Consider the following 14,617-nt stretch of genomic DNA (forward strand, 5'->3'; position numbering starts at 1 on the left):
GAAAAGTAGCTTTTATGTTTTAAGGTACAACTACCATAATCTTTTAAGCTATCTGATAAAATTTTAATCCTTCTGCCCTTCTTTTTTAGAAGTCTGCCCAGTAAAGATGCCTTGACAGCATCTTATTTTATTTACTTTTCCCGAATCCCTATCTCTGCCATGTTTAATCGTTTATCTTCTTCCTCCAGTTTTCCTCCCCCTCCCCCTCACTTCAGTCTTCTCTTTCCATTCAGCTTACTGTGGCTGAAGTCCAGCTTTGCCTTATCCTAATTATTGTGCAGACTATATTCTGTTATCTAAACACACTCTTTGTCTCCTAAAACGCTCCTGTACTTTATCATTAGACTCTCTCAATATCATCACTACTTGTGCTTTTCCTGTCTTGATTATTTGATCATTGATGACAGAAAGGATGAGCCAGTTTATTAGAATTACTCTGTAGACCATGTTGTTGCTAGGTGATACCCCCTAGCCACTGCTATAAATACTTAATAATCTTAAGATTAAATTTCCTTGTTACTTTTCATTTAAATAGTGTAAGGCACCTGGACTTCAATGATTTAAAGTGCATTATGAAACTATTTGGATTAAGAGAGAATTCTGATTGGCTGCTAGATTATTGCTAAGGGATGGATTAATTTGTATGAAGCACACGGTTCTGCACTGCTGTTCAGTATTTCAAACTGCTAACCTCATCTTTTTCCAACAGTTTGACATACTTTTTTTTCAGAATAGAACTGTTAGGGGAGAATAAGGCACAACTAAGCATGCTATTTAGTAATCATGAGGTAATACTCAAGAAGGATTGAAAGTATGAGACTGTGCTGAGTTGTATGATTGTCTTATGGTAATCACACTCCTTATCTTACCTTACTGCTTAATATTCATCCAAGTAAAATTAACTTCATGATGCTAATTGACTAGTGCATGATCTTGCAAATGTTCCTGTGTGAAATACAGTACCATGAGAGTATACATGAGTATACTATGGTAGTCGTTATGAGAGTGTCTGCATAAAGTCGTAGTCATTTTAGTCTCTGGTTTGCTTTGTAATTAGGAAGAGAGTTAGCTGGTTTAAATCAAGATTTTTACCAGAAACTGGAAACAGAATAAAAATTGAGTGAGTACTGATTCTTCCGTCACTTCAATATTTGAAGATGTTGACTCTAAACTTCAGTCAATCAATAGTGAAGGTTATATACATTTTATAATAAATAATAATGTCTATTACTCTTAGCTGAATTCTTCCTCTGTAATTAACAATATTATATGTCGATTCCTTGTGATTGATTTAATGAATAAAACCTAACACTACAGTAGCATTGCATGTTTTTTCATCCTTTATATTAGCTGTTAGGCTATATTAGTTTTTCACAGGATACCTGTTCAGCATATTCCTTCTCACTTCTGTCATCATCAGAAACTCCTTGGTTGTTTCTTCCCTGAACTTTTTTGTCATTCACTCTTTGTCGCTTCTTTCCTGCTGCTTACCTGCTCTTCAGGGCAGAAAACATATCTTGTCTATCACATAGAAAGCAGAGTATAAATATGTAATATGATGTAAATAATGTTTTCTACCACTAGCAATATGGATATTTTAAAGGCAAAAAGAGGTTAGGAGACCAAAATTTGCAGAAATTTGTCTCACACATTTTCCAGCATATTTTCCACTAACAAAGATTGCAGTAATGCCTAAAATTGCCAGAGCTACCTAATATAATTGTCTTCCATTTCCTATCTCAAATGTTCATAACTGGAGGGATATTTGTGGAACAACTGTTTCCAAAGCAGTCATTCATAGTCTGGGACTATTACTTACAAATCCATCATGAAAAAAGTTTCATCTATTTTTGTTTTGATTGGGGCAGCTTAACTGATACCACTATTTTGTCTTGCAGAAATGTTATGGCCAAGAGGATGAGACTCAGCTGCACTCAGAAACCTCAAACTCAAAATTAGATTCTAAAAAAAGCTTTGAAATATTTGAATCCAAGGCACGCAAACTGTTAGTGTAGGTTTTGCAAAGTAGTTAGTCTGAAAAGACTAATACTTCTTTTCTGAATTTTTATGACCTTCTTAAATGAAAATCTCTCTCAAAAGTTTCACTGCTGCTATCAAAATATGATTTGCCTGTAGCTGCATTTACTGTCTAATTTAGAATATATCCTATTTAATTTCTAAAATATCTGAAAGGAGTTTGTATTTCACTTTGCTTTCAATTATGTAATTCCAGTTGATTAGAAGAAATGAAAATAAACAATACAAAGGTGCAAATTATTCTGTGATGATATCACATACATGTCTGTTCCTTTACTCTGATATTCAACTCTGATTGCAAAAGGTATGGGTCTGGGAATAAAGTCTTATTTCAAATATCTTGATTCCAGTACATAAAAATGAAGAAACTTAGCTACATCATCCGTCAGTTGCCTTCCCTTTAATAATATTTTGATTTTGGTGAAATTCTAGATAACACGTTCAAAATGTGAATGCTTGTCAGAACACAGTTCTCAGAATAAATTTTTACAAAAATTAAAATAGTCATAGATGTATTTTTATCACAACAATACAGTTGTTATGGGCAGGTATTCAGGGTCATTTGCATTACTGAAAGTAACTTCAAGGATATTTTTCTTCTAAAGAAGAGTATGTAATTAGATTGTTTCCAGTGAGGCTTTTTGTGTCTATTATTGCAGTAAAGCTGAGTCAACTTTCTCTAGGCTCCATTGCGTGGAAATAAAAACCTATGTTCTGTATTTTGACTTTTCAGTCATTTTAGTTCCTCCCACTTTTTCTCCAGTAAACTGTCTCTTTCTGAAATAGTTTCCATTTTCTTTTCTTTTTCTTATCTGACATTTTTTTATTCCTTTTTCATTGCTTCTCCTGCTCTTCTCTTCTTTCACTCATAAGAATTCAAACCTGAGTGTTCTGCTACATAGGTTCAATACATGGCTATCAACCCATTTGTGCACGAAAAATGAAGTAACATATTCTGTTACCTCAGAAATATTTTGATAAATTATTCTTCTTCTCAAAACTCCATATATGTATTGAATGAAGTGACTCAAAATCATGATGAATTTCTTTATTAACGTCAATGGATTATACATTTCCAAAGTCTTTAAATAATTAACTATAAAATATTATTATATTTTCTTATATTATTAATTTGAATTTTGTTCAGTTTTATTTAAAACTTAAACTTTTAATTTTTATTTAAATAGCCTTTCCACTATACATTTTTTTATTAATATGATTTTTCAGTTTACAAAGGATACAAAATGTATTTTTTTTTAAGAATTACATTTGACACTGACTTTTGGGTCAAAGTAAAAATAAAAGAAATTAAGAGAATATCTTCATATTGTTTCTGTGGACTTAATTGCTCTTGATCTTACTTTTAGATATTTGTCATTGTTTTCAATGAACAAAAGTTCAAACACATTTTGTTTAGGTCTGTGCTCTCATTTAGGTTAAATCCTTGTTTCATAACCCTGTCAGTATAAAGGAAGCATAAAATAAACACATTTTAAGGCCAGTTATGTTGGTACAGGAAAATAAAGTAGCCTTTTAGTCTAAATGATAAGTGGGCCTCGTGTTTGTTGTTTCACCCAGACATTTCACTTCAAAGTTATCTATTTTTTCCCTCCTATTTTGTCTTCTTTTCTTGCTTAGTCCACTTAAGGGCTTTTGAAATATTACTGAAATACCCAGTTTACTGATTACATTATTAAAAGTATTGTATAAATACTATTCTTTCTTACTAAGATATGTCCAGAGAAAAGAGGAAATCCCTGAGCCATAAATATTGCAGATATTTAAGGGATTGTAGTGAAAACTGGATGAAATCAACATGAAGCCACAGAGAAAAAATCAAATCTGGTCAATTTTAATTGACAATTGGGGCAAGAAGGTAGCACATTTAAAACAGAAACAAACTATATATTAGTATTTTCACAATAACAACACTGTTCTCAACATACAATAACAAGCATAAGAAAGGCAATAGAGAGGGGAAAAAAGGTTTGTAAAAAGAGGATAAAATTGATCAATTAAGTGGAGTTAATGGGAAGTTTTCTCTGAGGTCAGTTGGCCCTGAGTTGAGAGACATAAAATGCTGAAGAAAATGTTCAAAATCATAAACAGTCTTCAGGGGCCGAGCCACAGAGGAATTAGGCAGACATCCCGCCAAATGGGTCATTTAAGTAAGATGTATATCTTTACTCAAGTCATTTCTGAATGTTTAATCCTCACTAAAGGTGCAAATGTAGAAAAATAAAATTACAGAAAAAAATTCAGACATATACTTGAAAAACATAGAAAAAAATTAAACTGGAAATAAATGTGTAAATGAATGAAATTCAGACCTTAGTATAGCGTAGCGATACAGCGAACCAAAATATATGGGGGAAGCACGCAAGATCAAGAAAAAAATCCCCCCAAAATGAAGAAAACATGGGAAAAATATAGCATAAGAACAAAATATCTCCATATTTTTATTTTGGTTTATTAAAGAGAAGACAGAGAATTCATTTCATTATGGTGCATAAGCATTTCCATGTGGGAAAAATAATAACCACTAAGGGACTCTTAACCTAAGAGATTAATACACTCAGTATAAAAGGCAGAAACATTCAAATAAGAAACCTGGCAGAATTCTTTAACACTAACAGCATTTTATCTCTGGAAAAATTTACTAAGAGAGGTACTGAATTTTTTGTCACTTGAAGTTTCTATATATTTGTATATCACGTAGCCTGAAGTTCAACACGATTTATTAGTCTCAGTATGCTGTAACCGGGTAATATTCAAGGGCCTGTCTTAATTTAAAGGTCGGACAAGATCATCTAGTCATCACAAATATATATATATATACAGTCAGGAGAGAGCTTAAAAAAATTACCACATCATAGTAAGAAAGTAATTAGATAAATACCAACCCTTATCTTTAAATAAATAAAAAAACTCAACAAAAGTAATAGAAAATAAATAAAGCAGATGGGATAAGGCAGAAGCACAACAAAAATTATATCCATTGCATAGTGCTTGATGTTTTCTGTCAGGGATTAGAATCCCACTGTATTGGATATAGCAAAAAGAAATAACACAAGGATAGAGACTGTCCAGATGGTTTATATTCTAAACAATTGACAAAACACAACCACTGAACAAACAGGATCTGCAGGGGAAGATAAGGTTACTGTTCAGGCAGACGTGTGAAAAAATTAGATGTGACAGTGGCTCAACTGTCGTATGTGGTCATCAACCTAATCAATGGCAACATAGCAATTATTTATAGGAATATTTTGTTACATATTTTCCCTTACGTTTAAGACAGCCCGTTTAATTAATTGTATTTGTCTATACCCCATGGCACGCAAAAGTAAAATTTCATGGTCATGTCTATTTATCATTTTCAGGCTTAATAATGTGAATTAACATTCACAGATCAAAGGATGACCTTGATTTCCACCAATAGATTTTCCCCTGTGATTGCTTTAATGTTTCAGGTAAAGAGATCTACTGATCACCAACGCTTCTCTAGATTTGTTGACCACAGGTTAGCATTACAAACCCTTAACTCTGATGGGCCAATTTGATAACTAACCTCTGCATTTGTTATTCGTATTCTCACTACAGATATGATCATGTCATCTTCAAAGCCATCTCTTCATTTTGTCAAAATATTTCACCTCAAATATGCACTATAATCTGATAATAACGGGACCTGCTCATGGTGAGATCAACTTTTCACCATGACAGAAGAGAGACAAAACTTCTGACCAACATTTTCATTAAATAGCTCTAAAGGCAACAGCTAATCTGAATAGATTTATAGTAGCTAAGCAGAGTGAAGGATGAAAAGCTATAAAACTGTAACAATAAATATAACAATATTCATTAATGACTTGAGAAATAATGCTTTTGTCTCTATAATAATTATACCATAAGCTGACAACCATTCTGGAATTTTGCTTCAGGGTTTACTGAGGAAAGAATATATTTATTACTCCATAAACAGGTAGTAAGCATTCTTAGCCCATTGTCAAAAAATGATATGCCTAAGGGGAAATTTCAGACAGAAAACAGATATCTAACAAGTTTAGCATTTACCTACTTCATAAACTGTTATACCCACCAGTCAGATTACTATTTTGATCAAAATTTTTACTAATGAGCAATAATAAAGCTCTTTTTGGAATCCATGCCATTCACGGTGTGACATCAATGTAAGACTGAAGATTGAATTCGTTCATTTGAGTATGTGCTGAGTTTTGCTGGCAGTTAATTTTCTTCATAGTAGCTAATATGGGGTTATGTTTTGGATTTGTGCCAGAAACAGTGTTGATAATACAGGGATGTTTTTGTTACTGCTGAGCAGTGCTTACACAGAGTCAAGGCCTTTTCTGCTTCTCACACCACCTCACCAGCGAGTAGGCTGGGGGTGCACAAGAGGTTGGGAGGGGACACAGCTGGGACAGCTGACCCAAACTGACCAAAGGGATATTCCATACCATATGACGTCATGCTCAGCATATAAAGCTGGGAAAAGAAGAAGGAAGGGGGGACATTGGGAGTGATGGTGTTTTGTCTTCCCAAGTAACCGTTAGGCATGATGGAGCCCTGCTTTCCTGAAGATGGCCAAACACCTGCCTGCCCATGGGAAGTAGTGAATGAATTCCTTGTTTTGCTTTGCTTGTGTGCACAGCTTTGGTGTTACCTATTAAACTGTTTTTATCTCAACCCATGACTTTTCTCACTTTTACCCTTCCGATTCTCTCCCCCATCCCACTGGAGGGGAGTCAGCAAGCGGCTGTATGGTGTTTAGTTGCCGGCTGGGGTTAAACCACAACAGAGTAGAAAGTGTGTACGACTCTAGAAAATAGATTGTCTCTTTCTTATCCCTATTTTCCTCTCATTTATTGCAATACATCAGGATGCATCCACAGGCTATGTACAAAACCAGTGGAGCTAGAAGTAATTCACAAGGCCTTAGAATTATCATTTGTGAAACCATACATAAAGCCATAGTCTTTGATAGCTGTGAAGGATGCAGTGGTGATTTGAATACATGTTTTTATTTTTCATAATAATAATCTAAACATTACAATTATTTCAGATATCACATGTATTGATATATTGTTTCTGAAAAATGGTGAGTACTTTTTAATACAAAAGGCTTTATTTTTTAGTACATAAGGTTTTAAGGCACCATAAAATCTATTTAAAGACAAGATTAAAATATGTTTTTTTAAAAGCCATTTGCTTATATAACAAAAAAAGAAAAAAAACTGTGATAAATTTTCCCAGATGAATTAATTGTATATGTTAATCAAAAAATCCTGCAAATCACTGAGTGTTATATACAACACTATATTTAGTAAAAAATTCATGTTATATAATTAAAATATTTATCACTTTTTTTAGAGCCAGAGGCATTGGTATTCATATTTTCAGATTAGATTAACACGCTCTGTTTCATCATAGTGTATTTGTAGAATATAATCACAGTTCTATTAAATTTTGATTCTTCTACATACAAGATCACCATTAGCTTCTTTATATCGGGGAGCTTAACATGCTTTATTGTTTTTATGTTGGAAGAATATTAGGGCATTAGGGCCAAGGAGATATTTAGATTCATATTTCTTCTCTCATAAGAAAAACACAAATAACATGAAGTAGAGAAGTAATCTATGTACTTTTGTATGAATTCTTGACTGAATCTTTGTAAGAAGTGATATTTCTAAAATTGCCAGACAAGAGAGGTGTTATTGGGAAGTTTCTTGAATTCTGAGGTAACATTTCTTATTTTAATTCTCAGAACTCCTGAAAATCTGGGGAGCTCATTTTTTATCCTCTGAAGTGGTATTTTAAGAAAATCTATGTCACATTATCTCTTTAGAAACCCAGAAAAGCATGTGTATGGTGAAGTGAGCTCATATCTAATCCTTGTAGTTCAGGTGGAAATAACATTCAGCCTGCTTTTGGTTCACTTTTCCCCCTCTCTTCACAAGGAGGAATAGTCAGCATGAAATAGGGGATTTACCTTTCATTCTTAACACATATATTTTCACATCCACTTGGAGATTAGCCAAAATATCAAAAGCACAAGAAAGCACTGAAGAACTGCTGAGGAAATAGTCATAAACATTTGGAAGCCCATACTCCCTCCCCCCGGCTTTCTTCTCTGAAAAACTCTTTGGAAACTTATATTCTAGGTCACCTCCTCAACATGGAAAAGTACTATGAAATGTAATGATGATCCACAGAAAATAAAGACTGTAACAGAAATTACTGCAGAACAATAGATTTAGATATGACCCTGTTAAAAAAATTTTTTCTTTCATGAATTGAAAGTATGTTACGTGTTGCTGACTATAAATTTAATATAATAAAAATTTATTTTCCCATCTTTTTCATGTTAAGTAGTGTCATTAACATCCATAGGACAATCTAAATGGGTAAGGTAAGCTAGATTTGTCCCCAGTTTGTTTTCTTCTCTGACTTATTTTAATGCAAATGTCTTTGAAGACTTTGTATAACCACTTCAAAAATTTATACAGAACCTCAAGAGAGGTTGTGTAATTTTCAGTTCACTGAACCACAGAATAGTCTCTCAAAGCTGTTTCAGTGTTGTCATTACTTGCACCTACAAAAGAAACAGTGATGAATCAAAGTCAGAAACAAGAATAAATAAGCAAATAAAGAAAAGCTTTCAGAAAGTGCCAGTTCAACATTTTTCTGTGTTCTAGAAAGTTTTACCTATGGCAGATAACTGGAACTTAATTTCAGCATCTGAAATACATTTAGTGTCTTTCAATAGATTTCATCACTTTGATACAATAATAATCAGACAATCTGCTTTCAGTCTTAAACTTTTCTATTAAAGAACCAATCAGAATAAACACTTTGCTGAACACCATAAATTTAAATCTCACCTAGACTGCAGTTTCCAAGCCTACATAAATTAATGATGTATCTAAGGAAGCTGTAGGTTTGATGACTACTTGTGTGTATGCTTTTGAATAGGAATACAAACAGACATTTTTTCCTTAGAGAATAAGGTCTTTTGCAATCTGTGTTTTACTGACCTGAAGGCTGCATACATCCAAAAGGATGGTTTCATGAAAATTACATTAAAGAGGAGCTTATGTTTCAAGAAAATTATACTTTGACCACAAATTACTGACTGGCTGCAGTCATATTTGACTAAATCTAATTTGAAGCATCTTATTTTCTGTAAACGAGAAATCCTTAGCAATATGGTTTTTGCAAGAAAAAAAATTAACCCTTTGAATTATATATCCTATGAAAGTTTGAAAATATTCTGCTTTTTATATATTTGCTGTACACTAATTCAAAGTAACTGGTCAGGACTCTATATCCTATGATGCCATATTATACACATATATATGTGTGTGTATACTCACATAACAAATGCTGCCTATATGCTACACGGAAATTCATGAAGCACTTTAAAGGTGTTAGGCTCATCATGTTAGCAAATTCAGTGAAAATTCATTACATTAACAAATGCAGCAAAGAATTCATTTAAGAAGACTTGTGATGGTTCTCATATTATCTTTAAGGAAGAGTTTCCTAGAAGTTTGCTTCCTTTTTTTTAGAAATTGTTATTAATAATCACAGTATCTCTGAAATGCTTTACTAACATTTTTATAAGTCACATAGAATTTCGTTCCTACATAAATCTTAGATCCATGATAATAGTTATTAGATAACCAAAACAAAATCTCTGAGGTATGAAAAGATCCATAAAAGGGAAGTTGTCAACTTGATAAACTTGACCTAGTCCAGCAGGGAGCCACCAGGCCAGACAGGGGCTGGACTACTTGCCCCGTGAGAAGAGGTTGATGGAGCCAGGTTTGTTCAGCCTGGAGAAGATACAGCTTTGGGGGTCCTAAGAGCAGCCCCCCCAGCACCTATGGGGAGGACATTGAGAATATAAAGGCAGGCTTTTCACAGTGGTGCATGACAAGAGGATAAGAGGCACCAGGTATAATTAAAATAAGAGTGGTTCAGACAGGATATATAAAAAAAAAATGCTGTGAGGATATTTAATATTGGAGCTGTTTTCCAACCAATGCTGGCATCTCTTTTTTGGACGTTTTTGAGGCATGGTCAAAGCTGTGGGAAACCTCGGATGAACTCATTTGATGCTGCTTTGAGCAGGGGATTGGATTAGAGACCTCCCAAGGGACCTTTTGAAATCATCTATACTACAACTTTTCTGCTCCACAACTTGATGCACCTGACAGTACAATTCAAAATGTAATTATTTTTTTTATCAAACTCATAAAGTATGTAAGTGGTAAATCATTCCCCTTCTCTTTTAGGTAATTCTTTTAAGCAAATGTAACATCTTCGCATACTCTCATTGTATGTAGGTATTTTAGATCGCTTTTTCCTAGTGTGTTAACTCTTATATTACCAAGCTTTAATTTCATTTTATTTGAAATATTATACTAATATTTCAAATATCTATTCACCTCTTTCCATTATTTTTCCCATTGCTGTACAAAAGATGTTTAAATGAAGCTTCTTTTAATATAAGGAGTTGAGGTAAGAAGTTTTCAACATAAGTTACCAGTGAAGGTAGATTATCGTCTTTTTTGGGAGCTCTGCCATGCAAACATATTCACACTGAAGAAGGGAGTAAAAGTGAAGTGTGAAATTTTTCTAGTGAGTCAAAACAATTGAGATTAAAAAATAAAATAAACATTAACTGCAAATAGTTGCACAAAGTTGTTTTATAGGAATGGTTATTCAGTAAGGCAGCAAGTGAAAAATTTAAATAGATTGAACATATTCAGAAAGATTGCACATAGTCAGAAAGATAACTGCTACACCTAGCCTGTGATAATGGGCATCTGTCAGCGGGTGGTGAGCAATTGCATTGTGCATCACTTATTTTGTATATTATTTTCTCATTATTATTATTATTATTATTATTATTATTATTATCATTATTATTATTTTACCTTCCTTTTCTGTCCTATTAAACTGTCTTTATCTTAACCCATGAATTTTACTTTTTTTTTTTCCCCCCAATTCTCTCCCCCATCCCACTGGGAAGGGGGGGAAGTGAGTGAACAGCTGTGTGGTGTTTAGCTGCTTGCCGCGTTAAACCACAACAAAGATGATCATAAGTGGCTACTAGTTTTGACCATACTCTGTAGCATCCCTCATAAACAAGTCACAGACACTGAGAGAATGCAAGGGAAATGAAAAGCAAACAGTGACGAGCATGTCCTATTGCTCTGTTGGTAACAGAAAACTAAGCTGAAAGTACCAATGATTTTACTCAACAGGATGTTTCTTATGTTGTTATGTTGCACTCCAAGTGCAACAGTTCATGCTACAATGTCATATTATCACTTTTTGACATCGAACAGCATTTTTCAATAAATAACTGGTATAAAACCTTCCAGAGTTAGGGAAACCCCAGAAACCAGTTAAATTATCCCAGAATTGAGAGGGATTTTTGCCTGGAGTCCATGTGGTTTGTCAGCAATGGTCCAGAAAACAGCATCTAAAATATTCTACTATTATTTTTATTCTGCCAGGATGGCTATAACAAAGTAATTATCATTAAGGAATTTTATTATAATGTGTGATTTTGTGTTATTTGAGGGCAGGATCTATTTCATTTCCTCTTTTCCTGTTTTTCACCTCTCTCCATTTCCTGCAAGACAGATTTTCCATTGGAAGAGTAGAATCAAACATGGAAGTAATATCCATAGTAACAAAACATTACTTGATACATCCCAAAAAGGCACACGTAATCTCATGTATCTGTCCAAGTGCTTGTAGTAGAGTTTAGAGGAGTGTTGATACATAGAATAATAAAAACACCTGGTTAGAAAATCAATGTAACAAATTTTAGTTCACCTCTTGTCACCAACAATAACTAAATAGTTTCTGGGACATGTTTGTCTAACTTGTTCTGAAAGACTTCCATTGATAAATATTCTACATTTCCTTAGAAAATCATCATCATTATTAATTTCTTCTTACTAAGTAATAAAAATGAAACAAATAAGGCATTCAGGTAGACGCTATCTGGAATAAAGGTCACCCCATGATCAAGACAGCTAGCAAGGCTGTTAGAGATATTGTATGAGACTGCTTGGATGGGAAAGACTTTCCCTGGATGAGATTGAAAGGGACTGAAGATGAAAATGGATAAATATGCTTTCTACCAGTGTGTCAGTGGAACTGCAGGAAGAGAGAAAAGATATTTGAGATGTAGAACACAACATATATAAAACTAGAGGTTTAAACAGGCTGTTTTTCAATATTGGCTGAAATATAAAATTTATAAACATGGAAGATGTGAGGATTCTGGACCCCGTTAAGCACAGTTGAGCAGAAGTCAGTGTTTCCAGCTTTCAGAAAAGGTAAGGATTTCATTTAGCTTTTTATCTTCTTGTTGGATAATATTTATTAGAACCTAATTTTTTTTTTCAGGTAACAGAATAGCAGAAGGTGTCAAGACTTTGCAGTTGCCCAGTGTAAATGTTTTCCTTAATGTTTCAAGGCTAACTCTCAAGAGTAAAATTAATGTGTTTTTCTGCTTATGCCTTGTCATGGATTTACATACATTAACACCTTGCTGAAGTGATCATATTCTGTCACATTGAAGAATAAACCTTAACAAGTATTTGACATAACCTGTAGTCATGTTTAATGGAATAAGGTTAGCAGTGGTGTCTCTGAGCATTTATGCCAACACTGAGGTCTGCGGGGTTATAATGCTACATTGGAATACATATGTATTAACAGCAGCCAACAGCTAAGAACAGGTACTTGAAAAAAACATAGGATCACAGGATAACTCAGTTTGGATGGGACCTCGAGATGTCTCTAGTCCAACCCCTGCTCAGAGCAGGACCAGTTCTGAGGTCAGACCAGGTTGCTCAGGGCTTGATCCAGTTGGGTCTTGAGAAGCCCGAAGGATGGACACTGCACAACCTCTCTGGGAAGGCTCTTCCACTGCTGAAATGCCTCCCTGGGCTAAAAAAGCCTCAGCTTGCATTCAATGTGAATCTCTCTTTTTTCATTTCTCTTCCAACTTCATATCTCATATTCTTACCTGATGATTCATATTAAAATAAACTGCAGTTGGCATGTAAACAAGGGAAAATCAGCTAGTAGTTTATTTGAATTTCTAAAAGTATTTATCGACGTTCCTTGACAAATACTGTTAGAGACACTGAGAAGGTATAAAACACAGCATTAACACTTAGTTAAGTTGTTGATATTATTGACACAGGATATAAAGTGTGTATGAGACAAAAAGAGACTGGACAAATTTATGGAAATCTATCAAGGGTTATTTTACACAATATTCTCTCTAAAGTAGTCTGTACCTAAACCACAGACTACTGAATGCTCAGGGAGGCAAAATGTCGTTGTGTGTTTATTCTGTTCTTGTACTCTTCCCTAATTTTCCATTATTGGTGACTGTTGCAGACAGGATATTGAGTTGGGGTACAGCAAACCAGTCATATAACTATGAAATCATTAAATTCTCCATTTCACTACCGGGTACTGATCATCTGATCATTCTTAACTAATTCCTGGGCTCACTTTCAGAATAAACAAGCTGAGTATCCTTCCTGCAAGAGGAATAATAGGCGTGGATTTTGGAGTAACTAAGCCTGGAATTGCCTCTAACAGGTAGGATCACACCCTCTTTTTCTTCCTACCCAAGAATTTCCACTCCTCTTTCAGCTCAGTCTTCACTCTCAAACAATCCACACCCTCACATGCCACACCCTATGTCATGCAGCCCATATTTATAGCATCATGCTATAAATAAGCTAATTACATTATAATTATATATAAGAATACTTACATTATTCTGTATATTATGGCCACAGATCCAGTACACATGACCCAGAGAAGACCTGATCAAATGCTAGACCATGTGGATGCACTATGCTCTTCCTGATGCAACTATCCTTGAGCTGTGTGGAGGTAAACCACGCTGGACCACTCGGCCTGCAGGGTAGGGATCACTCTCATTCATGGACATGTTTAACAGTTTAAATGTAACCCATATGGATCTTTAGGCTGGCCCAGGAGAGCAATTTTGATCATCTTTACATGGGTTTAATCTGGAATTAAAAAATGCATAATATGTGCACAAGAAAGAAGGCATCTGGCACCACCTACATGTGCTTGTTTGCTTGTTTTTTTCTTAACACTTCTGCTAATACCACATTAATCTCCACATCAGGCTTGCTTCCAAGTCCCAGGGCATGTTTTGTGCTTGCGTAAAACACAGAACTGCTATTTATGACAACCATGAAGGAGATGGAAAAGCATGGATATGCCAAATATTAGACAAAACAAGGAATTTTGTCAGCAGTTGAAGGATATTTTTTTTGCCTTCACCAAAGCTTCTTTTACATTCATGAGAGCCACTTGTCACTTGACTGTTACTGAAGAATCTTCATGAATGCTTAATAAAAGTGTCTTTAAGCACTCAAACTCAACCTGGAAATGAATGGTAATTAAAAGCACTTAAAAATTACTTTGTACAACAAAAGTATTTCCTTTGCCATGTTACAGCCCTAGATATTGAAAA

The sequence above is a fragment of the Pygoscelis adeliae genome, unplaced genomic scaffold, assembly GCF_000699105.1.
Source record: "Pygoscelis adeliae isolate BGI_AS28 unplaced genomic scaffold, ASM69910v1 Scaffold133, whole genome shotgun sequence".
NCBI classification, from domain to species: Eukaryota; Metazoa; Chordata; class Aves; order Sphenisciformes; family Spheniscidae; genus Pygoscelis; species Pygoscelis adeliae.